Source organism: Lynx canadensis, chromosome B4, assembly GCF_007474595.2.
Source record: "Lynx canadensis isolate LIC74 chromosome B4, mLynCan4.pri.v2, whole genome shotgun sequence".
NCBI lineage: Eukaryota > Metazoa > Chordata > Mammalia > Carnivora > Felidae > Lynx > Lynx canadensis.
This window is the reverse complement of record NC_044309.1, coordinates 130,121,335-130,143,723: the sequence shown is the minus strand read 5'-3', so window position 1 is coordinate 130,143,723 and position 22,389 is coordinate 130,121,335. Positions and strand designations below refer to the sequence as shown.

General features: G+C 52.6%; 1 protein-coding gene across 1 annotated transcript in view; it reads left to right on the top strand.

Moving 5' to 3' along the window:
• The window catches only part of CACNG2 (calcium voltage-gated channel auxiliary subunit gamma 2), a 108,954-nt gene that overhangs the window by 5,798 nt on the left and 80,767 nt on the right, over nucleotides 1-22,389 (top strand). The gene's annotated exons all lie outside the window — the stretch shown is intronic.

Genomic DNA, 22,389 nt, shown 5'->3' with positions numbered 1-22,389 from the left:
TCCCTTGAAGTGTCCCCCAGCCAGGGCCCAGCCTGAGCCTGTTCTGGCCCACCGGACCCGCACCTCGCAGTGTGACGGTTCTGCCGTGATTCCCTCACTCCCGTGAGGCTGAGGGAACGCGACCCTGAGCTTCAGGCCAGACCCGCCACGCGCCTCTGTGGGTTTGTCCTTCCGGTCTGGAAGTCTGGAAGTGTCCTCAGCTTTACAGTTGCAAGCATCTTTCAGAAAATAGCAAACGTGGGGCGCCTGGGTGGCGCAGTCGGTTAAGCGTCCGACTTCAGCCAGGTCACGATCTCGCGGTCCGTGAGTTCGAGCCCCGCGTCGGGCTCTGGGCTGATGGCTCAGAGCCTGGAGCCTGCTTCCGATTCTGTGTCTCCCTCTCTTTCTGCCCCTCCCCTGTTCATGCTCTGTCTCTCTCTGTCCCAAAAATAAATAAACGTTGAAAAAAAAAAAAAGAAAAAAAAAAAGAAAATAGCAAACGTATGTCCCCTGTACATTTTCAGATGGAGCTTTGTGGCATGTCGCGTAGCTGAAAGACTTTCGCAGCCACTCGGGCCTGGGTTCGTTCCAAGCCCTGCAGCCGGCGAGATTCGGGGCACGGCATTTAACCTCTCCGAGCCTCAGTTTCCTTTTCTGTAAAAGGAAGGCAAAACAGCTTTCTCACAGGGCGGCTTCCCTGCCCATCTTATTGGCGGTCAAGATCGACAAGCCCAACCTGTACCCCTCCTACAATCCTTACTCCGCCTCCTTTTCCTTTACGGAGTCCTTACCACCTTCTAGCACACTCCATAGTTTACTCGGGCTAGTTGCCGTCTGTCTCCCCCGCCGGCCAGTCAGCTCCACGAGGGCAGGGATTTCTGTCTGGTTTGCTCGTTGCTGCAGCCACCGCGGTTACGGCGTGCCCGATGTCAGCCCACCTTCGCTGGTGAATGAGCAAACCGCGACTGCCTGCTTAGCGGGGCGGGGATTCGGAGCCCGTGATCCCTTCATACCGGCAAAGGATCGTTCTCGAACTGATCTACGGTGAGCGGTGGTGGCAACAGCATCCTTTTTCTGACGTTCCAGAAAATGGAGAACTCAACACAGAGGAGGGCGACAGGGAGCGAGGGGGAGAGAGAGAAGGGAGGGTGGTGTTCCACACGCAAGGGACGAGAATAAGGAAAGGTAATAAAAAAGAGTTGGGAGAACAACCGAATGCCTGGGAAGGAAGTGCCGGGCGGTGAGCGTCCTCTAAATAGACGGTGGCTGTGTTTTCCTGCCTCCACATCACCCACAGCGGCTGTCACCGAGATCCTTGGGGAGGGCTTCCCACGAGCATTCGCTTTCAGGTCAGTGGGGAGGAGAAGGCACAAATCCAAACTAATAACACAAGAGATGTTTTAGACTGTGCAAAATCCAATGGTTCCCTTTCGCCTAGGTAGGAGAATTGTGGCCAAAACACCCGTATTCAAGTGAAATACGCATTTAAAGCTTCTGGGTTGGTTGACAGTCACGGGTCAGGCAACTCCTTCACTCATTTATTTGTTAAACCTTTGGTGAAGTTCGGCAAAGGGCCAGGGGTTGGGCCAGGAGTTGAGGTGGTGCCTTCAGGGTCACGGCCCCCGGTCCTCAGAGACCCTAATTCAAAGAATATATGTACAGGGGCGCCTGGGTGGCTCAGTCAGTTGGGCGTCCGACTTCGGCTCAGGTCACGATCTCGCGGTCCGTGAGTTCGAGCCCCACGTCGGGCTCTGTGCTGACAGCTCAGAGCCTGGAGCCTGTTTCCGATTCCGTGTCTCCCTCTCTCTCTGACCCTCCCCCGTTCATGCTCTGTCTCTCTCTGTCTCAAAAATAAATAAACGTTAAAAAAAATTAAAAAATATATATATGTACATTACAACTAAGATAGTGCTCTCCAGGGAGGTCACATGGGGCTGTGAGTTCGCAATATTGAGGCGGTATCTAATCCGAGAAGGCTTCCCTGAGGAGGTGAGGTGAGAACGATTATCTGAAGGAGGAGTAGGGGTTCATGGGGTGAAGAGAGGAAAAAAGATTATTCCAGTTCAGAGGGCAGCAAGTGCAGAGATCAGTGAGGAAGAACGAGACAGGGGCCTGGGTGAGGCCGGTGGCTGGGGGAGGGGGGGCAGGTGGAGAGTTTGGGGGGGGCAGTGCTGGATGGTGTGGGGAGAGGGCTTCAGAGGTAGTTAGGACTCAAAGGTGCGAGGCCTTGTTAGTCTTGCGGAGTTTTGCTCTCTGACTTCTGGCTTCTTGCTTATAAGCTGTGTGACGCTGAGCTAGTGAATTCTGTCTCTGTGCCTCGCTTGTGCCATCCACGTGGTGGAGGTGACAGTGCCTGCCCCTAAGGTTGTTGCGAGGTTTCGGGCGCCGTTCTCCTCTCTTCTCGGCGTGTTCCCGCCCCCCCCCCCCGCCCCGTCTCCATCCCAATGCCATCAAGGCCTCCAAACTTCCCGTGACAGCGCAGAGAAGGCCGGGAATAGATAATACTCCACTCCAATCAACTAAATACAAAATACACTCAGTGGAGGTGTTGACGGCAGGTGCCAGCCCTGTGCCAACATAAGAAGGCAGTGGCGGGGTGCCTGGTGCCTGGGTGGCTCAGTCGGTTGGGCGGCCGGCTTCGGCTCAGGTCATGATCTCGTGGTCTGTGAGTTCCAGCCCCGCGTCGGGCTCTGTGCTGACAGCTCGGAGCCTGGAGCCTGCTTCGGATTCTGTGTCTCCCTCTCTCTCTGCCCCTCCCCTGCTTGCTCTCAATCTCTCTCTCTCTCCCTCTCTCTCCTTCTCTCTCAAAAATAAATTTAAAAAAATTTTTTTAATTAAAAAAAGGAAAGAAAGCAGTGGTGAGCAAGCCCCCACCTGCCTGAGGGCCATCCCGGTGAGGCCCCGTGGGGGATCCTGAGGAACAGGCTATGTGACATGGCCCTGTTGCTGCCTTCGTCGCCCTCCCGCAAGTTCAGAGGGATTCCTGGCGCCCCTTACAATCAGTTAGGACCGTGGAGAATTTGCGCTGGAGTTTGAATGCGGCTCAGTCCTATCCAGCAGACTTTTGGAAAAGAGGAACGAGAGAGAAGAGGGACGTTAAGTGTGCTCCCCGACCCCCCAGAAATGCAGGTCGGCCATTGTGCGATCGTGGCTGAGTCGCATGACCTCATGGCATCCCGGTCCTCTCGCCCGGCTACGAAAGGTGCCGTATTCTCCCGGTCCCGTCTTCCCTCGCTTCCCGGGGAACCGTTAGTTTACGAAGTGGACCATCCTCTTAAAAATAGCTTTTGGGGGGGGGGGGGGAGGACAAATTTGATGGACACATCAATTGTCAAACGCGCTCTGATTTCAGAAACCTTGCAACCTGAATTACGTGCCTTCGAACCAAAGGAAGGTGGTGAGCTTTCTGGCCTGCGGGCAGGGTGCCGAGAGAGCCCGAGGGATTCTGCCCGCAGGCAGCTGGTGCCTGTCCCGTGACTCTGGGAGCAGCAGAGGGCGGAACAGTGTGGTCCTACCGACACCTTTCTCGACCAGGGAGAGGGCGACAGTTGATCTCTGCTCAGTAGCTGTTCCCGGAGCACTAGCGGGTACGAGCTTTGAGGACAGAGTCAAAGGCTCAGTCTCTGCCCTCGGGGCACAGGGACTTCTCGTCTGGCAGGGGAGACACAACGGTGAACACACGAAGATGACGGGACAGCAGGAAGCATAAGCACAGGGGATTCTGGGAGCGCAGAGACCGGGGAGGGGTGGATGCCGGGGGAGACCGGGTTCTGAAGGATGCGTAGGGGTGAGCAAGCTGGGGAGAGGGTGAGCACCTCAGACCGAGGGAAGGGCCGTGTGCAGAAACAGACGCCCGAGCCACCGTGCAGAGGGTCCCACGCGGCTGGAAGGTAGATGGCAAGGAGGGGTGAGTCTGGGAGGCGGCGGGACGGCCTTCCAGAGGGACAGAAATGGCTCACGGGGCGGTGTGTGTTTCCACCTGGGAGAAAGGGAGGCCCAGCAAGGCGGAAGCAAGGGCAGCAACGGGCTTGGCCCCCCAGTGAGCTCCCCGGAGGCTGAGTCTCTCACAGTGGGGGGGGGCAGGGGGGTGGCAGGCATCAGGGGCCAGAGGTGGTGAGCTCTCTCCCGGGAAAGGGAGTGAGCACGTAAGTTGCACGGAGCTGGTTGTAGTAAAGAGAGAAGAGAGAAGATCCTAGGGAATGCGCAAAACAGGTGCATCGGGATCCGCCCCCCTTCTCTTTTGACTTCCGGGTGTCGCCCCTCCGGTGACAAAGATGCAGAAGGTCTCTGCTCAGATGTCACCCTTTCCCCTGGAGCCCCCAGTCCTGTGAGCCTCTTTCCTTTCCCTTTTCCGCCTTTCACGTTGACTTTTTCCTTTTTTGCCTGTGGTCCGTGTGCCCCTTTAGGGGCTGTATGCTCCGTGCCGGCGGGGCCGGGTCTGCCTTGGCACCGAGACAATGCTGAGGAGCCAGCGTTGGGTGAACAGCTAAGCAGCACCTGCCCTCCAGGAGCTCCCACTGAGGCAGGGACCTGGCTTCCAAAGAAAAACCCGGAGCATCCTCTAGACCGCGCTTTTCTCCTAGGCTCGGCTGGAACCACTTGGTGAAAGACCCGAGAAGAGGCAGGTGTCTCCCTGGCACCCTGCACCCCCCACCCCCACCCCCACCCCCAGGGCAACAGCTTTGCCATAAATGAGCTTCAGGAAGCCGATAAGGCCACCGCCAGCCTTTTCTCTTAATCTAAATCCTGGTCCTTATCACCCGGCCCAGAGGTACTGACTTAGCAGCCCTGAGTCTGCCTCTGAGGAGTCACCACTCCTTTCCCTTCCTGACGCTGTATTTATTCACTCTTCCCCGAACTTCCTTGACCTTGGGTAGTCTTCCAGCTGCTAACAAGAGTGCCAAGGATTAGCTCTGAGATCCCAGGTGCACGGTTGCTGTGGCCTCGTTGTATGGGGAATCAGCACCTTGCTTTGCTCTACAGCATCCACCGTGCGGTTTCGGTGCCAGCCTCTCTCTGCCCTGGTTGTGGGGCACAATCCACTGCTGACTGGCTGCTAGCCTTTCTTCCAGTCTTGCCCCGTTGCTTTCCTCTCTCGCTTTCTCTGCCTAAAGGATCATTCAGTCTTATCTGTCACTTCTCTGCCCCCAGCCCTCTGTCTGTACGAGTCTTATCCCTCATCCTTCTTGAAGTCTCCCTAAGGTTGGAAACTCTTCTCCCCGGGTTTTCCTCCAACGTGTTTGGCAAAGCAGGTAACCCTGGCATCACGTCAACAGTAATGATAACATAAATAATAATAGCTGATCATTCGTGGCGTGCTTCCTTCGCGCTAAGCACTCTTTAGATGCTTTTCAGAGGCTAGCTCTTGCGTAACTTTCACAATTCTGAAGGTACATGCGGTCGTGCCCATTATCTCCATCTTAAGAGGCTCAGAGAAGTTAAGTAACTCGCCCGAGGGCACACAGCAAGTCGCAGAGCTGGGATTCCAGCCCAAGTCTGTCCGTCCCCCAAACCAGTGCACAGCCTTCCTAGTGCGCTAATTGTTGTATTTCCCATCATCCCCTAGCCCCCAAGTTTATACATAAATCTCTTGGAGAACTTGAACTCCATGCATGATGCAGTCTTCAGAACTTTGAAGCTTACATTAGGAATATGCTCCTTACACAGGGCAGAGTGGGGGGACGTGGAGGGACAGCCAGTTTCGTTCGTTGCTTTGAAGACAGAAGAATGCCTCAAAATACATGGACATCTTGCTAGCTACAGTTTCTGGAGGGGGAAAGGGGTGAAAAAAAAAATATATATATATATATATATATATTCCCTTTCCCCACCCTCTGCCAAAAGGGCCTGTTCCCAACCACATTCCACCTGTCTCCAGGATTCAGCTAACTTGTCACTTCCCCGACACCTCAGCTGCCTCCCACTAGGTTACAACCCCTCCCTCTTTCCTTCCACACCATCCACATGTGTCTCTAACACACTTTCCCTCTTCCCGTTGCTTGTTCCCAGTTCTGTCTCCGCTTCTAGACCATGAGTTCCCTAATCCTTTTCATCGACAAAATTCACTCGGTTACTATGTGCCAAGTTCCATCCCAGGCTCCAGATTTTAAAAAGGTGAAAAGACGGGGCCCCCGCCCTCCAGGAGCTTCTGCTCTAGTGGGGGATAGAGGGACACAAGCAGCCACGCTCCGGGTGGGGACCCTGCTCCAGGAAGAGGCGTGAGACAGCACGGAGTGTTCAGGGGAGCACAAGAGGTTTCTGGTATTGCTGGGCGCCAGGTGTGGGCGGGGAGGGAAGGGAAGGTATTAGTACCCGAGGGACAAGACTGGACAGAGCCCACATCGTGGAGGGATGGCTGTGCTGTGCAAAGAGCCCAGAGAGGAGAATGTTGGGAAGGGAAGGGACATGGTCAAACTCGCACTTTGGAAGGATCGTTCGGGAAGTAAAGATGGGGACGGGGCGGGGAGGACAGAGCGGAGACTCCAGGAAGGAGGGGACTGCATGGTCTGGGAAGTGATGAAGCAGCTGGCCCAGGGCAGGGGACTGACCCTAGAGGATCCACAGGACCTGGGGACTGTCGTTGTGTCAAGTAAGGTGTGACCGTGAGTGACCTTGTCTGAGTCGGTGGGAGCAAACAGGAGACATCTGCAAGGAGAAGACGAGACCTTTCGTCTTGGATAGAGTGATTCCCACCTGTGTCCCCCTGGCCTCGCCCAGTGCCGGGCATATAGTAGGAGCTCAGTCAGCGTTTGTTGAATGAATGGATGGACGGATGAATGACTATAGAAAAAGGACATAGAACGTAGCTTCGCGTCTGAGATTAGGATACATATTTAATCTCAGATTTTTCTCCCAGAACCATCGTAATCCCAGGATATTCCAGCCAGGCCTGGAGCTCCAGCCAGCTCTGGCATTTGTCGGCCTGGGTTCAAGCCCCAAACCTATCGCTTATCAGCGAGGTGACCTTGGATGAGGAGTGTCACCTCTCTGACTCGATTTTCTCATGTGTCAGTGGGAAACGTTGTATCTCATTCTTGAGTTGGTCATGAGATTTTAGCAAAATGCTCGTGTAAAGTGCTCGGCGAGATGCTGATACATAGTAAGTGCCACTGTCCTTATCCGTAGTGTGGCGATGGTGGTCACCCTAGCAGTTGCAGTCGGTGGCCTGCCAGCGAGTTGTGTTTAGCCCTCGAATCTTCCGCAAACGAAGAACTTTCCTATAAAAATTCCTAGTCATGGCTTCACTTGGGAGAAAAACAAAGCAAAACAAATCGGGTTTTTTGTGACCCCGGGACCCCATTCCCGTTTGGCCACCGATGGCAGGGGCCGGGCGGACAGTAGGTGGCCCCTTCAGGCGTGGCAGGTGCTCTGCAGTCCCCCGGGGTCCCCGCCGCTCCCACGTGTCTTCCGTGGCCGCTTCGCCCCTGTGGCCTCCCTCCGGCCTCCCTCCGCAGCGCATGTGAATTCGCAGCCGCTCCTCTAAGGCCAACGGCAAATCGCAGGCAGCGTCTCTGTCTCCTGGTGGCCAAAAATGCTGAGAATGTTAAGCAAAACCAGAGCAGCCCGGGCAGGGCAGAGCCACTCACAGGGCGAAGCAGGCGGCGCCTCCGTGAACAGATGCGTGAATATCTCCCATCCCCGGGCAGCGTTTCCCGATGAGATCCGGGTGGAGGGCCAGCCCGGCCGGCTCCCTCCACACGGCATCCCATCCGTGTGCTAAACGCTGCCGCCTTTAAAGAGAGCCTCTCACCCACAGGCCGCCACCCCCACAGCGTCTCTTTCAGAGGCTGACATTTTCTGACCTTGACCCCGGTTCGGGAAGCGCACCCTGTCGTGCAGGCCATGTGGTCTGCTTTATTCAATAACTAAATGGCAGGCACCAGGGACACAACCCATGTTGTCGGCCTGGCCGAGGAGGGAAGGGAGGGGGCGTTGCTGGAGCACGGGGGGTTCTCTTCCTTTTTTGCCCAGCGAGCTTCGGAGAGAAGAGGGAAATTTCTAGAGGTTTTTTTTTTTTTTGCGGGGTGGGGAGGGTGGACAGGAGGTGCCCGGCAATTGCTCAGGAAGGATATGAACTTCTAGACGTGCAGTTTGATCTGGGAGGATGGTCACATGATCCAACGTGACACGTGTTGGATGTTTGGCATGCCAGGCTCTGTGCTCATGCGCGGGGCTCAGAAACAAGTCAGCTCCGGGGGAAGGGGGGTCTGCCCTGACCCCCCCCCTGCTGGCATCACCCATCCTCCTCCCAACCTCCCCCTGCCTGTTTTGTTTTCTCCATCGAGCCTCCTGCTCTCTGAATTTGTTTGGAGGGCATATTATTTCTCTCCCAACAAGAATAGAAACTCTGGGAGACCAGGGTCCTTTGCCGCTAATGTCGTTATTGATGGTCGAAGGTGGTGTCCACAGGTGTGACGGGAATGGTTGGTGTTCCCTGAGAGTGGACGGTGTTTGAGGGTCTCCTATGTGTTGGGTCGCGTCCTATGGACCCATCTTCCTTAGGCCACACAGCACTTTCTAGCGTGGGGGTTATGATCTTATCTTCCCAGGAGGAAACAGAGAGAGTGTATTAGTTTCCTACGGCCTGCTGTGACCAATCACTACAAACTCAATGGCTTAAGATAACACCAACTTATCACCTTACAGCTCTGGAGGTCGGGAGTCTGAAATTGGTCTCACTGGGTTAAAATCAAGGTTGTCAACGAGGCCGTGTTCCTTCTGGAGGCTCGGGGGGTGACTCTGTCTCCTGGCCTTTTCCGGCTTCTAGAGACTGGCCGCGTTCCATTGGGGCAGAAAGATTTCCTCCATTTTCAAAGCCCAGCAGGTGCCAGACAAAGTCCTTCTCGTGCTGCATCTGTCTGATTCTGGCTCTCCTGCCTCTCTCCTCCACATGTAAGGACCCTCGTGATTACAGTCGGCCCGCCTGGATAATCCAGGATAATCTCCCTCTCTTAAGATCAACTGATTAGCAAACTTAATTCCATCTACAACCTTAATTCCCCTTTGGCATGCAACATAGCATATTCACAGGTTACAGGAATTGGGATGGGGGGTATCTGCAGCCGGCCGTTATTCTGCCTAGCACGGGAAGCAAGTGTTTATTTTTTTATTTTTTTTTTTTAATTTTTTTTTCAACGTTTATTTATTTTTGGGACAGAGAGAGACAGAGCATGAACGGGGGAGGGGCAGAGAGAGAGGGAGACACAGAATCGGAAACAGGCTCCAGGCTCCGAGCCGTCAGCCCAGAGCCCGACTCGGGGCTCGAACTCCCGGACCGCGAGATCGTGACCTGGCTGAAGTCGGACGCTTAACCGACTGCGCCGCCCAGGCGCCCCGGGAAGCAAGTGTTTAAAGATGCCCTAACGTCACAGCCTCAGAATGGTACTCCTGGAAGGGATTTTAGGGCTTGTACGAGGAGGGATCAGATTTGACAAGTAACAGAAACAGAAAAGTAACAGAGGCTTAAATGAGACAAAAGTTTTTCCTCTCTTAAGTAAACCAATCTGGAGACAAGTTTGGTCTGGAGGCACCACAAGCAGGTTAGCAACGCAGGTGCCTACCTGCTCACCATCCCTGTGGTGTGGCCTTCAACCCCACAGTCTATAATGGCTGCCAGAGCTCCAGCCACTGTCTTCAGATTCCAGGCTTCAAGGCAGAGAATGGCACGAAGAGACAAAGGCAAAAGGGCACCTGTCCCATGGTGCTTAAGGAAGTGTCCCAAAAGATATCACACAACATTTTTGTTTGGGTCTCATTGGCCAGAAGTTTGTCACCTGACCATACACTGGCTGTAAGGAAGTCTGGAAAACATAATCTTTATTCCAGATTGAAGGAGGGTATCTAGCAGTGCATCCAGGGAGCTCATCTGGCCCAGACCCTCACTTTGGGCCCCAAGAACTTGAGGCCCAGAGACGGAGGGGATTCCGCCAGCGGCGTGGAACCAGCCAGCAGTGGTGCTGGGACCGGCATCCATGTGACCCCGGTCCCATCCCAGCATCAGTGCAGAACCTCACGCACCCAGTAGGGCGCTTAGCACACAGCAGGAGCTCAGTAATGCTCGGTGGAACCAGAGGGACAATTCCCTGGGGACCACGTGCTCCACCTCTCTCTGGGCAGGACCACCAGCACTCATGGATCTCTTTAGCCCCCTCCTCCCGCTTACACCCCTGCACACCCTTGGGTGAGCTCCGGGCTTCTCCACCTGTCCCACAAAGTCACATGGGAGGGCGGTAGGATCTGGCCAAAGAGAGCCTTCAGATGGCAATGAGAAACAGAGGGACGGGGACATCTACTTGGAGATGGGGTGTTATGTCTGGCATTCACAGTGGTGGTGTTCACGCTGACACAGCGAAGTGGGGGATGGAGGCTGATCGAAACGCGAAGCCTTTTCCCCACGGGCTGCAAAAGCCAGAGGTGTGGCGTTGCCTGTCCTTGCCAGTTCCGACGTGCACAAAGATTTTCTACTTTCCCAGACTTCTCTGTTTTCAAGTCTCTGTCTCCTCGGCCAGGCAGGAAGGCTCTTGAGACAGGGGGCTGTCAGATTTGCCTGTGGGTCTCATTGCCTGGCAGGGTGCTTGGCACACGATGGGCATTTGGTCAATAAGTGGGAAATCGGCCATTCGGTCTGATGAAATAGCTAAGCCAGGGTCTGGCACATAGTCGACTCTCAGCAAAAAAAAAAAAAAATTTAAGGAAAGAAGGGGGGGAAAGGAGGAAAGGAAAGAAGGATGGAAAGACAGAAGGAGGAAGGGAGGGATACATTGGTTTGAGTCGTGGCTTGCCATGGAAGCAGCAGCTCAGAGAACAGGCCGCTCTCCCGGCCTCAGCCCTGGAATAGCAGAATCCCTCCCCCAGGACTGAGTTCACAGGAGAACACAAGAACCTGGCCGGGAAGGTCTGTTTCAAAGGGCCTCCCCTCTAGCTTGAGAACACTGTGCCTTTCAGGCTTCCCCGTGGGCCTCCGGTACATGGCACCAGGGTTACAAGGACATGGCCTGAGGCAGAATGGGTGGGGTGGCTGATGGGAGGGAACAGGGAACACTAACGCAGGGATAGGAAGCCGCACCCCACCCCCCACCCCCGCACCCCATGCCAAGGCTAAGACAGTGGCTTAAAAAGGGAGAGCTGGGGAGAGCAGGAGGCGGGACCAGAAGCTCAGCAAAACCAGGTTGGTGTTGGGGGAGGGGGACGTGGAAAGGGTGGGCAGAGGCCGCTGGGAGGGAGGGAAGACGGCTGAGCATGGGAGGGGGCCGTCCCCTCTTGGAGCAGCCGCAACCTTGGAGCCGGAGGGCCCATGACAGTTGGTCGGAGGGTCCGTGACAGTTGGTCGGAGGGAAGAGAAGCGGCACGCCTCACCCCAGGCAGGGACACACACCCCCTTCCAGCCCCAAAAACACTGAGGGAGGAGAACTCACCGAGACCCAGAGATCGCATCGAACAACCAGGCAGGAGAGGTGTATTTGTGGACTGAGCGATGAAGCCGCAAAGCCTGTGGCCGGGACTCGGGCTAAAATTACAGACCGGGAGACAGGACCGCACACCCGAGCAGCCTGGGACCGTAGATCTTCCCTAGAACCCAACCACATCCTACCCTAGTTTTCCCTGACTGATTGACTAAGCGCCATCCAACAGAAAGAGCCCCGCTGGGGCATCAGACGGGCGTGGGTTTGAGTCCCCACCACTTCTGTAACCTCAGGGAGAGGGGGGGTCATCTCTGCTGTTTCTTATCTGCCACAGGGCACCGGAATGATGATGCCTGTCATGCAGTGGGTTATAAATTGTAAAATAATCTCTATAAAGGGCTTGTACACAGAGAAGGCGCTCAAAAGATCGGTGATGTTGTAAATCAAGATTTCCCACCCCTCAGCCATTTGGGTTCCGCCTTCATTATGTCTGCTGTGTCCAGGTGCCACCTGTATTGTTATTAACTTAACACTTATCTTTAATTGGCCCTGTTTTAGCCTCATCCTAAGCAATAATAACCAAGGAACCACTGGCTTAATGCACTAGTTAAAATTTTAACACATATTAAAAATACTCCACTTAAGTCTGCTTAAATGTTCATCCCTCTACCAACTAAATTCATCTCAGATACCACAATAGCCCATCATTCACTTTGCAAACGCACCATTCTGACCTATAAACCTTCCCCCAGGTTTGAAAAAGATGGAGAGACGGGTGTCCCTTTACCCCCATTACTCACAGCTTTTTTTTTTCTTTAGTGATAAAGGGGCGGAAAGTGAAGAGAAGGTCAGAGGGTCAATCCACAGAAATTGCTTGGACAATTTCTGTGTCCAAGAAATTGCAAGAGCCTTTCTATGGCGTCAGGAACACTCAGCTCTTAGTTAAAATGTGACCCATTCTCACATCTATAGAAGGACAATGATGTGGACTATCGCCCAGAGAGAGGTCGTGAGCCTAACTCCCTTGTTGACACACTGGCTTGAGCTGGAGAACCTTCCCTCTGTTTTCCTGCAGGGTCTTGAGGAGATGTCCCTCCCAGGACCACCTGGGTGAGAGGAATTAGCCCTTTCCTCTGCATCTCCCAGAAGTGAAGGGATTTCTTTCTAGAGTCTCTCCAACATTGAGGGATTTGCCCCTAGTGTGAAGAGGTGCTATGAGATTTCTCAGTAATGATTGTCCTTGGTGGGGGAGGGCGGGGGGGGGGGGCGCTGAGGCCAGCCTTGTAATAATGGTAATGACCATCTTGCATGACCATCACAGGAGAAAGGATTTAGAGGGACATAGGACAGGTTGGGAATAGTGTGGGTTAGGACACCAGGTGTTGGATCAGAGCAGAGGGACACAGGTATTTCCTTCCCTACCTTTGATCCTGACTCAACCACTTAGTTTCACAGGCTCGTCTATAGAGCATGGTCTTGAAATCGTAGCGTTGAACTTCACCCCAAGCGTGTTTATCCTGAACATCCAGCACTGTCTCGTTACAGCCTAGCCTGCTGAGAAGAGACAGTTACTTCTTAAACAGTTGAACAAATCAACACATTATCGAAGGTATAAACTGATTGCTGGGTATTACTGTGGGGGCCTGGAAATAAATCACCGTCTATGCAGCCGTGTAGAGAGAGGCCAGGGAAGAAAGGATGCCTCAAAGGGGCCTGAGCTGTCGTGAACTAGTTGGCTCTAAGAGCCCCCTTTGGGATGGCAGGCGTGGGGGAAGTAAGCGTTCTCGCAATGAAGCTGATGGGATTTTAATAGCCAGACAGATGGCCTGAGAAAAAAAGGAAGATTTTTTTCAAATGAGGGAAAACACTTCCATAGCTTCCCTTCAATTAAAACAAAGTGAGAGCCCTCCACGTCAGGAAGATTTATCACCATTATTAGTATTGTCAGCTTGGAGGTCTTCTTTTTAATAATTGCGTGATTAAGCATCAATAACAAAGTAGGGTAGTATTTTCAAACAAATTAGAGGGTGTAGCTGTCCACTGACTTTCAGTGCAATTATTATCACTTTGGCTTCATTTGATTTCACAATTTAATAATGATCCCAAATAATTATGTTGTTGCCATTCTTATTTATACAAACAAATATTTATTGTTTATTGGATTTCTTAGTGTCCACCCTCCTAATAACTGTAGGGTTCCATACAAGCCACCGGTGAGCAGTCAGCATTTCTCAAAATCTGGTATCACAAAACCTCGGATGAAAAGGAAATGCAAAGAAAAGAATGTCTTCAAAAAGAAAGGGAGGATAGAGAGAGAAGGAAGAGAGGAAAACAACATCTACTGAGGACACTCCTAGGTGCCAAGTGTTTTTATCGTTTCCTCAGAACAATACACAGCATCTATTTTAGGAGCCCCCGTAGCAGGAAGGAGAGATTAAGGAGCTGAGAGATTAAGTCACACAGCTAACAGGTACACTGGTGGGAGTCAGGTTCAGGGTTCCCTCCCCACCCTCTTCACTCCAACAGGAGGGCTTCCCACTCTGCAGCTCCTTCTCAAGCATCACCACGCTGTAGGAACCATTCCTGTCCATGGTGATGGGCTGTCTCAGAGTGTTCCTGTGGTGGGTAAAAAGGCAGTGAGTTCGCAGGGAAATCCTGCCCCCTGGTCTGCCTATGTTACACTTCCCTAATTCAATGATCAGGTTCTCCTAAGGGCTGAGGATTGTAAGAACAAGCTGATGGCAGAAGGAGAGCTGATCCCTAAGAGCATGCAGCCCAGGCATCCTTTGGCTGTACCAGAAATGGACAGAGAGGAGGACGTGATATTCCACAGGAAATGCACATGTACCATACACATGCCTACCATGAGCCGGGTGCTTTGGGAGCTACAACCGTATGGACCTTCTTTCATTCAATTCCTACTGTGTTTCCTATATGGCATTGATTCCCATTGCACAGATGAGAGAACTGAGGCCAAAAGAAAAATCACCTTTTCAGGCTAGTTGTTGGAAGAGTTGGGACTTAAATCCTGTATACCCAATGGATTCCAAACATTAATAATCAATTTTACTTCAGCATCAGGGTCATGAATTTTGATAAGGGACAAAAGGAAAGACTGGGAAAGATTAGGGATGTGACCCAAAAAGAGACTGAGAATAAAGGTGGTGGCCCAAGGAACTATGGGTTTAATTCCTTTTTGGTCCAAAAGCTGACACTCGAATCCAATTCAACAAGCACTCACCGGATGTCAACAATGTGCACATGATGGCCCTAACGCACTGGCTACGAACCAAAGGTTCGGATTTGCTGACTTCTTCCATTTTAGAAACTTTTGATGCTGAATAAAGACATGCACTCTTTTTTCCCACAGAAAGATAAAATAGTTTAGTTTCTCTTCATCATTCTCTTTCTAAATAAGAAAGTTCTGGTCTCTGTACTAGGGTGTTTGGAAGCATTCTCTATGTGCTAACTTGCTGTACTGGTTCGCTTTAGGTTTTGAGCTCCAAACAAGCTGCAGGTGAGCGTGGAGGTCTGAAGAAAAAGGAGAAAGTCCTAGAAACACAACCAAAAAGAGAAAGAAAAAGATGATGATGATAGATGATAGATAGATAGATAGATGATAGATGATAGATGATAGATGATAGATAGATAATAGATAGATGGATGATGGACGGATGGACAGTTAGATGGGTGGGTGGATAGACTGATTGATTGATGGATGGATAGATTGATCAATCAATCAATAATGAGATATACATCGGCAGATCTTGAGCTTCTAACTTATTTATGAATAAAGCAGATAAAAATTTGTAAATAAAAAACATAGAAAGTGATTTTTCCATGTTCATCCCTATTTATAAAAATATAAATAAATACATAAAGAGGTTGACAGGAGTGAGGTACCTGGGTGGCTCAGATGGTGAAGCATCTGACTCTTGATTTTGAATCAGCTCATGATCTCCCAGTTGTGAGATTGAGCCCCATGTGGGGCTCCATGCTTGGCATGGAAGCTGCTTAAGATTCTCTCTCTCCCTCTCTCTCTACTTCTCCTTCTCCCTCTCTCTTTCTCTAGATAAATAAATAAATAAATAAACAAACAAACAAATAAATAAAATAAAGGTTGACAGCAGACAAAGAATGGAACGGTGCAGGACAGAATCAGAGTTATTAGGTGTGGTGGTGATGGTGGTAACAGTGAAGATAGTGGTGAAGGAGGTGGTGCTGATGGTGGTGGTGATGAGATGATCACCATGATGGTGGCGGTAGTGGTGATGGTGGTGGTGATGATCATGATGGTAGCAATGATGATGATGATGGTAATGGTGGTGATTATGTTAATGGTGGTGGCGTCAGTGGTGGTGGTGATGATGTTAGTGATAACGATGATGATGGCGGTGATGGTGGTGGTTGTGGGGATGGTGGTGGTGGTGATGGTGGTGATGACGGTAATGGTGGTGGTGGTGATGATGTTAGTGATGACGATGATGACCGTGATGGTGGTGGCGATGGTGATGCTAATGGTGGAAGCAGCAGTGATGGTGGTGATGGTGATGGTGGTGATGATGTTAGTGATGTTGATGATCATGACGGCAGTGGTGGTGGTGGTGGTGGTGGTGCCAGTGGGGGTCTAGTGGTGATGGTGATGAAGACGTAGTGATGAGGTGGTGATGATGGAGATGGTGACAACAGTGATGATCATAGGGATTGTCATCATGATAAGAACGTTCAGAACATTCTTTACAGTGTCCAAAGGCTTTGAACTCATGGTGCTTCATTTTAGAAGAGAAACCCTATTCACAGCAATATGCTGGATTTGTCAAAACAACAACTATTTCTAATTCTAGTTCCACCACGAGTGTCACCTCAGCTCAGAGTTCAGAGAAAAGGGAGGAGAGCCACGGGCTCTTCCTGCCTCAAACACAAGCAGACCACTGGACAGGGACAAAAGAACAGTTACAGAAGCCAGGGCGAGGCTGCAAAAGCCCTTTCCCCCCTTCCCTCAACCACCCACCCCTAGCCCAAGGTCATCCACTCAAATCAGTCCCCAAAATTGATAGTACCTAATACCCTTGTCATGTGACAGCTGTGTAGGGGCTTTTACAAAATGCAAAAATAATTGTGGTCTGATTCCTGGTGGCTAAGTAAAAATCATTTGTGATCATTGAGACGTATTTACTTTTTAACTAGGTAGCGGCCGAGAATGAGGAATCCATGGAGAGCAATCTTCTGTAACCTCTTAAGGAGTCCCACGGACATAGCAAGGGGGGGAGGTCCGTGGCTGGCGCCTTGGCTGTTTTCCACATCTTCCTGTAAAGGCCTTTAGCCCTGACTGCCCACCACAGTTCACCGGAACGGTTCCCACGTCCTTTTTTTTTTTTTTTTTTTAAGAAAATTTAAAATGCTGACAGATACGCTGCCAACAAAATGATTTCTTCAAAAATAACCTAATAACTGAATATCAGATTAAGGCACGGGCAGCTGTACGGTTTCCTCTGGCCATGCCAGGTGCCAAAATGTTTGCGCCGAAAACTTTGGGGATGTTGGCTGTGTCGGAGGGCTGGACATTCCGGCAATGACACGAACCACATGTCCTTGGGAAGAGGGGGTGTGATGACGTCCCCAGCAGGGTTTGAGGAGTGGGAGAATCAGGTCAAACGCTTGGGGACGTACCTGGGGAGAGAAGAGGTTGCTGTCGGAGGTGCAGCTCTGTCTTGGGTATTAAAAGAAGGGGCTGGTGTCACCTGTAGAAAGGGAAGGTAGCCGTCTGGCTCCGGTCCAGTGGGGCGGGGGAGGGGAACAGGTGTGAATGACTAGCATGGAGGTGGAAATTGGGTCAGATCTGTAGTGTGGGGAGGCGTAGGGGGAATGTTATCGCATGTGCATGGGGAAGGATGCAGCCAAATTGGGTCACGTCTTTGTGGAAATGACGAGAGAACTGGGTCAGAACTGTGGGGGAGAAGGCTCGAGAATTGGGTCGCGTCTTTGGATAGAAGGGGGAATTGGGTCAAACGTGAACGTGTGTGGAAAGAGGGTAGTAGAAGGTGATAGAGAGAGTGGGCTGATTCTCTAAGATCAGAGGGGAAGGGGGGTGAGGGGGCACCTTTGGTTCACACAAGGGTTAGAAACTGAGATTCTGACTGATGGCCATCTTCTCCCAGTTCTGGTGACTTGCTGGCCCCTGTCATGTGACATGGGACAAAGTCATGTGACATGGGACAAAGTCAGGCTTTCCTGCTCCTACCCCCCCCCCCCGCCCCCAAATCGCGTGTCATAAACCTCAGCCAGGACAGGGTGTGATTCATTCTTCAGCGCTTTGCAAGCCAACCCCAATGGGCACCTGGGGAGGTAACAATCCCATCACTTGATGTGGCCCCATTTGACCTGGGGTCTAAGCCTGGGGAGCAGCTGCCCTCCCCTCTGGGTTCCAGCACATCAATAGATTCAACCCTAAGCCTCCCTCCGTCCCCACCCCTGGCATCACTGCGTGACCTGATGACTCAGAGCCTCAAAGTACATTTTGTAAATGACAGCTCAGTAACAAGTTCCTATTAGCGACCTCCAAACTGGCTTTGTTCAAATCCATGCGATCAAGGGCCAGTCAAGCCACAGCAGTACTTAAAAGGGATGTACTTTTATTAATTAACTGAGTTCCCATTGGCTACTTGGTTGACGAGAACTGTTCTCAAGGCAAAAACAGAACGTGCTATTCACAACTCCGTCGGCTGTGACACTCTACGGAGAAAATGTATTAAACCCGCAGAACTTTATTACGATTGAATCGAGCCACAGGGTCAGCACACGCCAGCACATACCTCTCCGTAATTTCAGCTTCATTTATGCCCATGTGGGTTAAGTAGGGTTTCTATTAAAGCGTTCAGCACACCCGTGACCTGCCATGTCCTCTTGGGACCAATGTAAGGAGTTATAATGAGTCTCCTCAGATAGGGCCTCATTGGTTAAACCTGCATTTCACCTCCTTCTGAGCATTCCCTTCTATTGATACGGATCACCGTGATTAATGAGACAGGCTTCTGCGGCCTATGGGCCACTCTGATGCAGCCCCGAGGAAGATGCTCGTGTAGGCAGCACAGTGGTAGGGAAACCGTATCACTCCCTATGCCCCGGACGATGTTTAAGAAAGGACAGACCAAAGAACTAAATGCTTCCTATTCTTAAGGTGATACTGGTAGTATTTTGGAATGACGGGGAAAGATGCCTGACAAATACCCTCGTGGATCGAACAACGTGACTCTGGTTTTTCCCGGAGCCTTGGAATCTCCGAATGTAGAAGGATCTTGCAGAGTCTGAAAGCCTTCGCCAGCAAACGAAGAGCGGGAGAGGGACTGAAAGCGAGCCGTTCCCTCTGCAATTCAAATCAAACCTTCGTTTTCCTCCGCAGAGTTATTTTAAGTCATTCATTATTATTTTTCCTCTGAAGCGGAGGCCGGCTGATACCTGCAAGATTGTTAGAACCGAAGAGCGTAAAGAGGACACGGAAGTATTATGCCTGCTGCAATTTCAGATGAATTTGGTGCTGACAAAAGATTTTTAAAATACACACGCGTGCGCGCGCGCGCACTTCATATTACAAGAGGCAGAAAGGGAGACAAGCCTTCCGACCGGCAGCTGAGGGAAACGAGGCCCCCGCCGTTTTTCTAGGGCCCTCGCTGAGGCTGGCCGGCAGATGTTCCCACACCGTGGGGTAGAGGAAATGGCACCAGATGTGGCGGCAGAGGATCCGGGCTGGCGGCGGTCTGCTCTTCCACTTCTGGGCGGCGTGACCTTGACCGAGGCCCTTTCTTCACCCTCTGAGGCCGTGCGTCCCTCTGTGAAACAGAGGGCGGGTAATTCCTGCCTCCTCCGTGGTGAGCCATGGCAGACAAAGGACCTTCTGGCAAATCGGCTCACCTCATGCCTCCTCCGAGCAGTCTCCCAGGAAAAGGGTGTTGACAAGGCCTGGGCTTCCAGGGTGGATCTGAGACTCCAGTGACTTAAAATAGGAGTCGGCTGGTGACCTGAGGCCAGTGCTTCAGCCTCTCTGGGCCTCAAGGTTCTCATTGGCAAAACGAGTGAAATCGTTACTCCGGCGAGCTCCTGACCTGGGCGGGGTGGGGGGGGGGGGGGGGGAATGACACACGGCAGGTGCACCGTCAGCGGTTCCAGGTGGCAAAGACTCTCCCCCTAAAGAGAGGGCCGTGGTCTCAACCAGAGAAGGATCTTCCGCCGCCACTAAAGATTCAGGTTTGGAGGCACTTCCGAGACCGTGGTAGTTAAAGAAAGGTCAAGGTGCAGGCTGCTGGCGTGTGGTTTACAGCTGCTGGGAGGGCAAGATCAACCCTGTGAAAATTCACAGGTGGAAGCAGGTATCTCGGGTCTGGCCTCCCCAGAAGGTAGCGTGGGCCAAGCCCACTCCGCAAGGGTTGGGGCGAGACCACAAGGGAGTTTAGTAGCCCACAGGGCAGGTGTGACTGGTAAGCACCCACCGCCTCCCCACTGTGTGGACACAAATCCACTTCAGCTCTCTGCCTCCTAAAACGAGGGATGGCAGGCCCGCCCGCCTCCGAGGGTCGCCGTGAGGATCCAGACCGATGGCGCAGACAACGCTCTCAGTAAGGACGGTGGCTGCCATTACCATCTTGTCATGCCTGTTGACCGTCACTGTGGTCGGCAGCGGTCACAGAAACTTCAAGCCAGCCTTTCTCTTCCTCCCTCTCTCTCTTTCTCAAACCTCTCCCTACGGAAAAGGAGGGAGCAGTGAGCGGGGCACTCGGGAGCCCTGACACTCCAGCGACAGGCGTGTCTTCAACTGGCAGGGTGACATCAGGAACTTAATGTAACCCAGCAGGCCCCGGGGGTTGTTTGATGGGACGTAATTCCTAGAGCCGTTATCCATACAAATGAGACTTGCCACCTTGGACGTACTCCCAGCTCTTTGAAAAAAAAGTCAACATAAAAAGACGCCCGTGTCACAGGATGGAATTCACTCCCACCCGGCTTCAGAAACTGACCGGAGCCTACCTGTTGGGTCGGAGGAGGAGAGGAGGGGAAAGGACTGAGACTTTCCCATCACTCACCTCCTAAGTCACTGTATTTTATCCCCCCCCCACCAAGCTGACAAATACCAAAAGCAAGAAGTACTTTATGCCGGGCACTGTTTTAGATGACCAGCTGCTATCACTTTATCTTGACCCTCACTCGGAACAACCCTTTGAGATGTTCCTATAATTAAACTTGTCATACAGATGAGGAAACAGGCTGAGGGAGACTCACAGAGCCCATCAGTAGCGAGTTAGGATGCAAGTCTGGCTCCGGAGTGCCCACCTGGAGCCTCTCCCTGCCTCTCCCCTGCAGCGCAGGGCACAGTGGGTTAGCACGTGGTGTAGGGACTCAAACTGCCCGCGTTCGATCCAGCTCTCTCCGGGGCCCGCCCTGGGCCTGGGCTTCCTCATCTGTAAAATGGGAATTAAGAGGGTCCCTATCTCAGGGGTGGTTTGAGCATTAAGAGTAAAATGAGTTCGTCCTGGGTCCAAGGTGAGGGAAGAGGTGAAGTAACTTTCCCGTGGTCGTCCCTCCCCCTGCTCAAAGATGCTAGAACCAAGATGGCGGCCTGGCCCCATGGCACCATCCGCCAGAACCGACGCCAGCCCGCAGCTATCAGCCTCAGGGAGGGGCCCAGCCCCCCGAGCTCCTCAGTCGCCAGGGCTGACCTGGCCAAGCATGGGCACCACCAGGCCTTTCTTGATCCTGAGGGAGGGACAGCCACCAGCTGCCCAAGCCCCACAACCCACCAGCAGTCAAGTGCATTTGCCTCACTCCCCCGGCACATCCCCTCCCCTCCCCTCCGGGTGCACACTGCCCTCTCCCTCTCGCCTGGGTGTTGTCAGCTCCTGGAAGTGACAGGTAGAGACAACATCTGCTGAAACTCCAGTGCAGTAAACCATAAAGCACATTGCTCAGGTGAGGGCTTGGCATGGAGACTGGAACCTCTGGGTAGAGTCCAAAGCCCTCGGTCCCCTATCGGAGCTCACCTACTCGGCTTTCTCCAGCACCGCGCGGCAGAAGGGTGCCAGCCCTCTCTGCTCTCCCCCCGGCTCTTGGGATCAAACCTCCTCCTTCGCTTCTTCCCTCGCCCGCCTCTTTTTCCGCACACAGGGCTCTTGCCTCTTGTTTCCACGTGGAGATGCCTTTTCCATGGCATTCGAGAATCCACAAAAGAGATCCGTGTGTGTGCTGCAAGACGTTTTCTTCATAGGCGAACTGCTATCCACAAGAAAGTTTTACCAGTCATTCAGTAGAGTTCAGAGAATGCCACTTCCGGTCTTTTCGACCTTCTCCGAATCCTTGCTGCCCACTCGGGCTGATCAATCGCCTTCTTTCCCATCACTTGGCCCCCTCCCCACCCCACTGTCTTGGTGTCTGCAGAGATTCATTACTTCACTCCTTCAACACGTGTCTGTTAAGGTCCCAGGATGTGTCCGGCCCCATGCTCGGGGATCAAAGCAGTCAGCAAGGGAGATGCCATCCTCCGCCCACGAAGCCTACGGTCCTGGGGTCTGCTTCTCAGACATCAATGTGCACAAGTCACCCAGGGTCTGGTTGAAATACAGACTCAGGTTCAGGGGGTCCCGGGTGGGCCTCTGCTATGCAGGGGTCCAGTGAGGTCTGATGGCGGCGACGATGTGGGAGGTACCATGTCTGCTGGACGTGTGGGGAAGGAGGACTGGCCATGTGACCTAAGAGCTAGAAGGCAACCAAAACTGCTCCTGGGTTCAAGGTCACCCCAACAAGCTGGGGGAAATCTGACATCCTGAGACCCAGCTAATGGGAGCCGCTGCTCTCTTATCCGCACAGAGCGGCACTGAAGACGGCCTGGTGGGAGCCGCCTCTATGCTTGTGGTTTCTCGGCCTCTTCCAGCTGCCTGGCTCCTTCCCATCTGTGCAAAAGGTTGCCCCTCCCGGGCCCCTTCCTGCCCTCCCCTCCACACATTCCCAGTGTGGCTCTAAGTAA